The 12,055-nt window shown below is 43.7% G+C and overlaps 1 protein-coding gene across 1 annotated transcript in view; it reads left to right on the top strand.

Moving 5' to 3' along the window:
- Nucleotides 1–12,055, top strand: part of LOC126460424 (protein sidekick-2-like) — a 1,057,356-nt gene that overhangs the window by 991,309 nt on the left and 53,992 nt on the right. The window lies entirely within an intron of this gene.

Raw genomic sequence — 12,055 nt, 5'->3', positions numbered from 1 at the left:
TAGACCGGCAAGGGAACTTGCTGTTCCAACAGGACAATGCACGTCCGCATGTATCCCGTGCCACCCAACGTGCTCTAGAAGGTGTAAGTCAACTACCCTGGCCAGCAAGATCTCCGGATCTGTCCCCCATTGAGCATGTTTGGGACTGGATGAAGCGGCGTCTCACGCGGTCTGCACGTCCAGCACGAACGCTGGTCCAACTGAGGCGCCAGGTGGAAATGGCATGGCAAGCCGTTCCACAGGACTACATCCAGCATCTCTACGATCGTCTCCATGGGAGAATAGCAGCCTGCATTGCTGCGAAAGGTGGATATACACTGTACTAGTGCCGACATTGTGCATGCTCTGTTGCCTGTGTCTATGTGCCTGTGGTTCTGTCAGTGTGATCATGTGATGTATCTGACCCCAGGAATGTGTCAATAAAGTTTCCCCTTCCTGGGACAATGAATTCACGGTGTTCTTATTTCAATTTCCAGGAGTGTATATTCTACAAATAACTGAGTGCGTTTTGTGCGAGTGTCGGTGTGAGATGAAAAAATGTGCAAGGTATAAGAAGCCATGGCGAGCCGCATCAAACCAGTCGGAAGGCTGATGACACAAAATGAAGAATAATAAAAAATATACCTGCTTTCTCGTATGTTATTACAACTCGTGACTACGATCATTGCAGCTTTATGGTCACACCATGTACATAAAATTTAATTTCTCTGCTTTTATAACAACACAGTTTTGTGAGAGCTACGTCCTATTTTCTCTAACACCATATATTTAAGTTTCCAAGTATCATGTTTCTTTCAGTGTATGTTGTCAGTCATTCCTGATAGGGACTCCACTGTTAAATTTTCTAGAATCGTCAGCCTTTGAGTCTTGTATGAGATTTGCTTTACAGATGCATTTAACTTTTTCTGATCCCTTCTAACATGTGTATCTTCCATTCACCTTTCGTAGCATTGTGCGTGATCCTACCACTACCTATCGTTTCGTGGTATTGCGACTAAATTCTTACACTCTCTGATGTTCTGACGTTTTTCGCAATTATTTTATAACTGGAGACTATCGCTTTGGTTCTGATTGTATCTTGTGGGTATGATCTTACACTGACCCACTCATTTTACCAACCATTCAATTCATCAAACAGCAAATGAAGCAGGCGAAAGGGAAGATAAACACCTAAAAATGAGATTGACAGGAAGTACAGAATGGCTAAGCAGGAGACCCTTGAGGACAAAAGTAACTATGGAAATATATATAGCCTGCTGGAGTGGCCGAGTGGTTCTAGGCGCTACAGTTTGAAACCGCGCGAACGCTACGGTCGCAGGTTCGAATCCTGCGTCGGGCATGGATGTGTGTGATGTCCTTAGGTTGGTCAGGTTTAAGTAGTCCTCAGTTCTAGGGTACTGATGACCTCAGAAGTTAAGTCCCATAGTGCTCGGAGCCATATGAACATTTTGAAATATATGTAGGGAAAATATAGATACCGTCGGCAGGAAAATAAAGAAACTTTTGGAGAAAAGCTAAGTTGCTGTCTGAATGAGCTTAGATGGAAAACCACTACTAAGCCAAGAAAGAAAAGCAGAAAGGAATATGTAGAGAGTTTATAGGAGAGAAATGGTTTTGAAGGTAACGAAGCAAAAGGTTATTTATAACTAACACAAACGAGACGGCAGCTGTAAAAGCCGAGGGCGTTGAAAGAGGCAGAGTTATACCCTGTCCCAGTGTTTTTCAATCTGTACGTTGAACAACCCGCGAAGGGAGGTAATGAGAAATAGGGAATGAGACTTAAAGTAAATGGAGATGAAACGCAATTCCGCGGTTCGCGGTTCGCCAGTCTGTCAGCGACCACTTATGTCCCTCCCATCACACCGATCGTTTTTCACTTATTTTCAAGGCAATCGGATTTTTCTAATGGAGTCAAATTACGAAAATTAACACACTTCATACATGGCGATCGAAGTGTACAGACTTGTCCAATGCTGCCGTCGTCTTATCTTATGGAACTTGTTAAACTGCCGTGTTACATCACATTAAGTCAAAGCATGAAAGTACTCTTTAGGTATAGATGTCTTGACAAAAATTCACTGCCTTTTACATTTTGAGTTCGGATAATATATCATGCCAAATTTTATAACAAGTACAATAATATCAGATGATGGTAGCATAAGACAGTTGAAATCGGTCATCTTAGAAAATAAAAGAGTCTACACTGCGATCGTGGCGTACGAAGCGTGTTCATTTATTGCGACAAAGTTCTAGGGCAAAATGGTTCAAATGGCTCTGAGTACTATGGGACTTAACTGCTATGGTCATCAGTCCCCTAGAACTTAGAACTACTTAAACCTAACTAACCTAAGGATATCACACACATCCATGCCCGAGGCAGGATTCGAACCTGCGACCGTAGCGGTCACGCGGTTCCAGACTGAAGTGCCTAGAACCGCACGGCCACACCGCCCGGCCTTCTAGTGCAGGTGGGAAGTATCATCAGCATTGAGAATTGCATAGCAATCCATGGCCGAAAACGTCAGGAGTATGTGTTTGCAGACGTCGAAGATCGGAAAGGAAACAGGAGAATTATTCATTCGAAAGATTTATTAGATGTAATGAGTTCATATTGTATACGATATGAATACAGCTCTTATTATATAACAGGTGCTTGAAGTTTGCGCTTTTGACGCCAAGCATGCCTGATACCGACGGAGCATTAACTCTGTACATGCTCGGACGCAATGGGACCTTCTTCGATCGTAGCAGTTGCATGGACTATCCTCAAACTAGATCAATGTCGGACTCCAAACGATCGCGATGCGTGAGAGATTTCATGGCTCCCCGCAGAATGAAACCAATGCTCGATAAATCCGGTGTGCGTGAGGACCAGAGAACGGTCCACCACTCCCATTCCATCGATGCCCGAAAGATCTGCTCAAATGCCTACGAACGGCCAGGCGAAAATGAGCAGGGTTTCCATCATGTTGGAACCACATGATGTGCCTGACACTTGACGGGAAAAATCCTTCTCCGTAAAGATATGATAATTCCTGTCGGTCAAGTGGAACGGTGAAGGACACGGCCTGACTGAGCGGTCACTGAGCACACACGCTCACGTATTAACCGTGAAGCGACACACATGCCACATGATACCGCAGGTCGTGGTAGTTTCCTGGTGTCCACAAATGTTCTTGGTGGTGACTGAATACGCCATCCTTAGTAGTGAAAGTTGTCTTACCCGTGAATAACACGTAAGCTGAGAAACGCATATCTTGGCCACTTTGCCACAGAAACCACTATGCGAAAAGGACTCGTGCTGCATGGTCAACCTTTGGATGTGAAATGTTTGCAATGTCTCGCCGTCTAAAACACATTGGACGCTCCTACGAGACATTTCGAGATCTGAGGATATCGCACGTATGCTGGTGCTTGGAACAGTCTTAATAGCATACGACACGTTTCCTTACCTAACATCCGAACCCGTCGATTGTGGCCTGCTCTTACTAGCCCTGCCACATCTTAATGCCCCGTACTCGCACAAATTTCGATGCAGACGTGTAAACAAACTGCGGTCCGTTTGATGTCTGTCTGGGAAGCGTTCTAGATAAAATGGTCCGGTGGCTTTTTCACTGCATTCAGCTATTCTATACACTATGTCCGTGTCTGCTACCACCTCGAATTCTGGCTAGCACTCGAATAAGGCAGTCCTCACTTTCCCCTCCAGTACTCTCGTGTACAGGAGCTCCACTTGGGCGTCCCCTCTAATATTCTCGTGTACAGCACCGCCTAGCGGCGTATAACGATGTTTTGCACCCATGGACTGTTACGCAATTCTCAATCCTCATGATGAACCCCCCTCCCCTAGAAATTCATTGTAACATTTCTGGGAACCTTGCTTACTAAATAAGTTACCCCTAAATATTGGAATGTAAAGTGGGCTTCTCAAGCACAATATTACGGACGCAATAATAGTGTGTCAATGTGCTGCACTAAAGTTTAAGGCGAAGAATGACACAAGAATGTTGCTGAATATTTCTGTCCGGAAAGTGTCAGTTTAAATATTATAGAGAATGCGTCGGTGCTCGATGATGTTAAACTCACGTATATTATGATTGAGTTGCTTTGTCTCGATGAATACCAGCAGCAATAATACAGAACGAGCGAAACAGGTCTGAAAAGCTTCCAGTAAACATTTCAGTCGACTAGACGCGTGTTCACGCAGCACAGTTTCATAAACAACAACAGCAACTAATTACAAATTAAACAATTGGACTGTGTGTTTCTTCGTGTTCATGTGCTGTTTTCAATGTAGCCTACTCCTCTTTTTACCAACTGTTTAAAAAGAATTAAAACACGTATCTAGGTTCTGATTACTTCCTTGCGTGATCTTATGTTGTGCTATGAGGCCGAAGGAAGAAAAACATGCATATATGCCCAATGGATAGCTGACCTGATGTTACTTGTCACGTTTCGGAACAGTAACAACAACATTTCCACTTATTGTCAATTCACCGTGTTATTTAGTTATCTTTGCCGTTGTGGACAAAGAGGTATATGGTGTTTCCTAATTAATCAGTAATTTCATTTCTGAAAGTACCACATCCTGGTTTCAGATACATCGTATTTCCCACTCCATCCGTTGTCATTTACTTTCTCCAGTTCTATGTGGAAATTCGTTCGAATTGAATTGAATACTTCTCCAGCTCACCTGGAACTGTCCTGTATTTCGCAATTTCACCCTTACACAGTATACTGAACTAATTTCAGTATATTTAAAGCTTTGCATTCCTCTTCATTATACTGCACAAACCGGCAATAACGAGCTCAGACGGTCAATATTAATCGCAGTACTCAGTTTTGCGCAATAAATATTCGGTGTGTGTAGGCCCCTTGGCGGTTACTGGCTGTTGAATGCTAAGAGAAAGATTACAAGTCTCGAAGACATTATGCTCTTACAACATGCCAAACACTGCAAAAAATGAAAGTTCCTGGCAGATTAAAACTGTGTGCCGGACCGATACGCGAACTCGGGACCTTTGCCTTTCACGGGCAAGTGCTTTACCATTGAGCGACCCAAGCACGACTCACGCCCCGTCCTCACAGCTTTGATTTCGCCAGTACATCATCTTCTACCTTCCAAACTTCACAGAAGCTCTCTTGCTGGGTGGCTCAATGGTTGAGCACTTGCCCGCGAAAGGAAAAGGTCCCGAGTTCGAGTTTCGATCCGGCTCACAGTTTTAATCTGCCAGGGAAATTTCAAATCAGTGCACACTCCGCTGTAGAGTGAAAATTTCATTCTACTGCAAAAAATGTTTCTTAGTTCCCATTATGGTAAGGGTTTGCAAACGGCGTCATTTCCAGGAAATGTACAGGTAAACACATTTCACGTATCTCGTAACTAGTTACTCACATGTTCCATAATACATATTTGAATGATATCTTTTACGGTATACGTGTACGCGAGTAGTGCCAAAATCAATGAACATGCTACCTACTAATGTAGCTACACATAAAAACTCATTTTCTTTTCTTAACAAGCTACAAGTATTTTCATAAAAAAGGAAGTGATCAAGAGAAATGATTCTAGTTTAGATTTAAGACTTGCTTTGATGTCTACCAGGCATTTTATGTTATTCGGAAAGTGATCCAAAATGTTTGTTTCTGCATACTGAACTTCTTTCTGAGCCACTGACGGCTTTAATAATGTGTCATAAAAATCGTATTTTCCTCTAGTATTGTAGGTACGGACACCACTCTTCTCCACAAATTGTGACGGATTATTACGGACGAACTTCATTAGAAAAATACGTAGAAGTTGGAATTAATATGGAAACATCAAAAACACAGCGCATTACCTCACCTAATATGGTGTAGAATTCAAAACAGCTTCCAGATTTTTCGGATTTGGTTTTCAGTCAGACACCCTGCTGTTCAAAGCAGACAACAAAGATTCTTAATATTGAGATCTGCTGACGCTTATGGACTGGAGCCACGTGGCAAATCGCCTTCATGCTGACGAAACCTGTCTGGGACTATGTGAGTTGTGTGAACTGGCCCTGGCGCCTTAAAACATTCCATTACCACTGGAGTAAAACACTGAAACTTGGTATGGTTATGAGCAGCTTAAACGGTATCATAATCCTTCGCCGTAGTGCGACCTTGCAGAGTAACGACGGGACCCATGGAATACCACGATATGGCTTCCCAAATCATCACCGAACCACCGCCGGGTTTCACTCATGTTGCGCGGACGCAGGCAATAGTTGGAGGAATTGTGAAACTAGACTCATCCGACCAAATGAATTTCCTCCATTGCTACATGGTCCCGGTTTCATGGCTTTGGCATAACGTTTTGTTGTTAGAGGCACTTGCATTACTGATGAACGCTTTCCGAAATCCGGCTCCCTCCGTACTGCCCTGCCTATGAGGTTTGGTGCTGACGGGTTCCGCCCCGCGTGAAGTTCTGCAGTGCTTTCTGCAGCTGTCGTCCTGTAATTTTTTGTCACAATCCCGTTCAATGATCGTGTAATACACAACACACAAGTCCGTCCTCATTGTGACTTAGCAGACTGTATTTTTCCGCTCCCCCTGAATGAGGAATAAATGTTCGATACTGTACCTTCTTAAACACTAAAGACTTCGGCACTCTTTGTTACAGAAGCCCCCACCATACGAGTACTAACAATTTTCACGTGTTCGAGTTCACATAGCACAGACAAATGCCCTGGAACTACACCGAAAACTGTAATGACCGAAACGGATACTTGCAATGTATTGAGAACACTGAACAGATGCCATTCGTGTTCAAATAAAACACTGCAAACTGAAAGTTTGGCTAGCGTCTGCATATATGTTCAAGCATGCTTTTCACGCTGTGCTTCCATATTTCTGTTTAACCGCTGCATGTATTATGATGGAGTGGTTAAAATGCTTCTTGGATGGCTGACTATCCGGTCTGCCGAGCGCTGTTGGCAAGCATGTAGCACTAAGCCCTTGTGAGGAGCTACTTGATTGAGAAGTAGCGGCTCCGGTCTCGCAAACTGACATCCGCTGGGAGACAAGTGTGCTGCCCACATGCCCCTCCATATCCGCATCCAATAACGCCTGAGTGCTAAGGGTGACACGGCAGCCGGGCGGTAACGTTGGGCCTTCACGGCTGTTCGGGCGGAACTGGGATTAATTAAAATTCTTAAACCCTGAAAGACGTACCTACATTATGTACCATGAAGCGCCAAAGAGCCTGGTATAGGCATGCGTATTCAAAAATAGAGTTACGTTAACAGGCAGAATACGGCACTGCAGTAGGCAACGCCTGTATAAGACGATAAGTGTCTGGCATAGTTGTCAGAACGGTTACTGCTGCTACAGTCGCATTTTATCAAGATTTAAGTTAATTTGAACGTGGTGTTATAGTCGGCATACGAGCTGTGGAGCACAGCATATCCGAGGTAGCGATGGAGTAGGGATTTTCCCGTACGACCATTTCACGAGCGTACCATGAATATCAGGAATCTGAGAAAATCCCAAATCTCGACATCGCTGCAGCCGGAAAAAGATCCAGCAAGAACCAGACTAACGACGACCGAAGAGAATCATTCAACGTGACTGAAGGGTAACGCTTCCGAAAATTGCTGCGGGTCTCAAGGCTGGGCCAGCAACAAGTGTCAGCGTGCGAAACATTCAACGAATCATCATCGATATGGGCTGGGCTTTCGGGCCGCACAGGGTAGCCGTGCGGTGTGAGGCAACTTGAACGGTTCGCGTAGCTCTCCCGGTCGGAGGTTCGAATCCTCCCTCGGGCTGGGTGTATGTGTTGTTTTTAGCATAAGTTAGTTTAAATAGTGTGTAAATCTAGGGACCGATGACCTAAGCAGTTTGGTTCCTTAGGAATTCACACATATTTGTACACTTTTTTTGGGCTTTCGGAGCCGAAGGCCCACTTGTGTACTCTTGATAACCACACGACACAAATCTTTGCACCTCGCCTGGGCGCGTCAGCAGCGATATTGCACTGTTGATAACTGGAAACAAGTTGTCTGGTCGGACGAGTCTCGTTTCATATTGTATACAGCGGATGGACGTGTACGGTTATGGAGACAAACCACGCATCCTGCATGTCAGCAGGGGGCTGTTCAAGCTGCTGGAGGCTCTGTAATGGTGTGGGGCGCGTGCAGTAGGAGTGACAGGGGATCCCTGAAACATCTAGATATGTCTCTGATAGGTTATACATACGTAAGCATCTTGTCTGATCGTCTGCATCCGTTCATATCCATTGTGAATTATGACGGACTTGGGCAATTTCAGCAGGACAATGCGACACCCCGCACGTCCAGATGTGCTACAGAGTGGCTCCGTCAACATTCTTTTGAACTTAAGCGCTTCCGCTGGCTAACAGACTCCTAGACATGAACATTATTGAGCATATCTTGAATGCCTTGCAACATGCTCTTCAGAAGAGATCTCAACTCCGTCATTCTCTTAGGGATTTTTGGACAGCCCTTCAGGATTCATGATGTCAATTCCCTCCAGCACTACTTAAGACATTAGTCGAGTCCATGCATCGTATTACGACACTTCTGCGTGCTCGCGGTGGTCCTACACGATATTAGGCAGGTGTATCACTTTCGTTGGCTCTTTAGTCTACGTACACATTTAATATCAGATTCAGAACAGTAACTAGTTTTTTGTAGTGAGATAATTGTGTTCCTAGAACGCTGAAGATAATTCTGCTAGAATATTTTAGCTCTCGTGCTGTTAAGCCTTTAGTTTTCTGACAGCATTTTCAGATATTACATTTTAGCAACAACAAAAATCTGATGGCATTGCAGATATGACTCATTATTTGAGGTAAGACTAACTTTTTAATGAGAAAGACCTACTGTTGTTTTGGAAACCGACGAAGCATTCTACACGATATTGTCAACAGATTCGACATATCAGCAGCATTAATGCTGTACAAGAGAGTTTTTTTCCAAAACTGACTACTTGGTAAATGATTGTTGTGGTCGCCAGAGTGCAAAGTATGTTGAACAAATTGAACACATGCATTAGTAATCTTCAATAACACTCAATAATCAAAATTAAAAATAGTTGCTTTAACCGATATAATACTTACAACACATTGTTGTACGAGTAGTGTAGTGAAATAATTCGTCAATTTTCGTTTATATTTCGCGCCCTACTTGGGAAAAAATAAATATTAATAGGTTTCTGCATCCTATCACGTGTTTGGATTTGCACCGTTGTCATATATTACTCGAAATTAACATTTTGGCGTTATGCTGAGAGAAAAGAGCAACCTCTTCCTATCGATGATAAATGGACGTTTTCTCGAGTATGGTTGCGTCTTATGTATCTTAACAGTCGCTTAAAATAACTGAAAAGTTTATAAATCAAGTATTGTCCGGGCATTATTTGTTCCAATCCTCCTGTATCTGCCTGCCTCTTGATCCTCCTCCTCCTCCTCTTCTCTTTATTTACCTCCACTTTTCCCTCTCTTTAGTCATATCTCTTGTCTCTCTCCATCTCCTCCTACCCACCTTCTCTCTGTCCATCTTCTCTTCCCGCTCTCTTGTCCTTCTCCTCCTGCTCCCTCTCTCCGTTTATTTCCTCCAACCCCGTTTCTCTTTTGATCTCCTCGTCCCATCTCTCTCTGTCCATTTCTCCCTTCCAACTCGCTGTTATATTCACCTTCCCGCCACTCCTCCATTCTCTGTTCAACTCCTACGCTACTCTCTGCATGTCTATTTCCTCATCCTCCACTCTCTGTTCACCTCCTCCTCCCCCTCCCCTGTACATAGCTCTGTTATCAACCCCCATCTCTATCTTAATGGGAATTTGGTGGTTTCTATCGCGACAGTGCTTCTTTCTAGATAGTAAGTAACAGGGGTACCACGTCTGGTTGAAATTGATCAAGAGGCTAAGGACGAGACGTTGATCATACGCGTATGTGGCTTATATACCTCACACGTATGACTGAAACTCTGCTACTTCGCACCATACGACTCCTGAGGCGACTTCAGAATTATCATGATATTCATACGTGAAGTTTGATCTAAGGTCTCGAAACATGTTAACAAATTTACAGGCTCTCTACAGTGCTCATTCTCGTGATCTGGTGCACACGATGAACAGAAAAAAACAAGAGACAAATTGCATTTAATACTTTTAAAAATATGCCATGTCAACTCAATATGGTATATAAATACCAACGTCTTTATTGAACATTTTTAAGTCACGTCTTCCCATCCACATCCCCACCCCAAATGATAGTGTGGAATATTACTCGAACAATATTTGTGTATAAATAGCAAGTAATGTAGCTAGCTAATTTGTCTGAATTTTTCTTTCATGGATGTGCTTCAATGTCGCCCCTCTTTTCTTCCCACCTCATGAGCTGTAGATATTTCTTAGCTCCACTGTATTTCTTTCGGTAGTAAATAACCAGCAAATCGCCGATTCTTTAAACAATCGAACTCCCTTGTATAAAACAGTTCCAAGCTTTGCAAATGAGTTAATGCGTTAAATATTCGATGCTAAATAAGTATGCATGAAAGAGCTTAGAAGAGCTATGAAATTATGTTGGTAGTCTCTAAGTGCTCTCGTTGTCAAACACAGGATGGGCATAATCTGAATAATTTCAGATCCGCTTTAAGAAAATCAAACGATTATGACATCCCCTGAACTACGTGTGGTGCAATGTTCGGATTTTGCAATCACATTCATTGGTATGTGGTGATATCTCTTCTTGCAGGCGTGCTAACTCTGCAAGGTCTGCAGGAGGCTTTCTGTGTAGTTCGGAAGGTAGGAGGGGAGATACTGGCGGAGTTAAAGCTCTGAAGACGGCTCCTGAGTCGTGCTTGGGTAGCTCAGATGCCACTGCACTTATCCCCGAACGGCAAAGGTCCCGAGTTCGAATCTCGATACGTCACACAATTTTAATCTGTCAGGAATTTTCATATCAGCGCACACTCGGCTGCAGAGTGAAAGTACTATTCTGCGTGGATACCGTCTGTATGAGATGTTGTGAGTAGAATTAGTAGCAAAGAAGTAATAAATTTAAACGTCATGCCTGATGCGGCAGTTCACATGGTTCAAATGGCTCTGAGCACTATGGGACTTAACTTCTGAAGTCATCAGTCCCAAGAACTTAGCACTACTTAAACCTAACTAACCTAAGGACATCACCACACATTAATGCCTGCGACCGTAGCAGTCGCGCGGTTCCAGACTGTAGCGCCTAGAACCGTTCGGTCACTTTATGAACAGATAAAGTGCTGTAATACATACACTTTTCCCCTTTTGCTGCGGATATCAGCAAGAAAATGTTTCTTAAAGGTTTGAAATTTTGTGTAAATTTTGTTGCATGTCGGTGAGTGCTCTCACTCTCTAATACTGGAGGTGCGTTACGCTTCTTTTTTACTAACAACCCAACTGTTTCGCGAGATAAGAGGTTCTTACCCTTACAGTGCGTATTTTTGGATCACATATGATATGTGTACCAATTTTGGTTGAAATCGACCGAGTAGTTCAGGAGGAAATACATTACTTGTGGCTTCATTTGTGAATATAAACAGCACATATATTGACATATCTCTTGCTGCCTCAATATCAGAATTTCTTTTCACCTCTACCTCTATCTTCCCCACTCTCTCAGCCCATCTCATCCCCTCCTACCTCTGTGCATCTCATCTTTCCCACTCTCTCTGTCCACCTCCACATTCCCGTCTCTCTACTTCCGCTCTCTCTTTCATCACCACCTCTGCCCATTGTCTGTCTGTCTCGTCCACCCATTCTCTCTGATCATTTCCTCTTCCTCCCTCTCTCTGTTAATCTCCTGCTCCATCTCTTCCAATTGCCCACTACCCCTCCCTATCTATCACCTACTGCCTCACCCTTCCTCCTCTCTCTCCGCCCATGTTTTTCTCCATCCCCATCCCCTCTCTTACCTTCTCCTCTCTTTCTTCAATTCCTCCTCTCTCCCTGTCGACCACTCCTCCCACATCTCTCTCTGTTCATCTTACCCTTGCACATCCATCTCTCTCCTTTCCCATCTCTGTCTGTCCAGTTC

Source organism: Schistocerca serialis, chromosome 1, assembly GCF_023864345.2.
Source record: "Schistocerca serialis cubense isolate TAMUIC-IGC-003099 chromosome 1, iqSchSeri2.2, whole genome shotgun sequence".
NCBI lineage: Eukaryota > Metazoa > Arthropoda > Insecta > Orthoptera > Acrididae > Schistocerca > Schistocerca serialis.
This window is presented reverse-complemented; position numbering and strand designations above follow the sequence as displayed.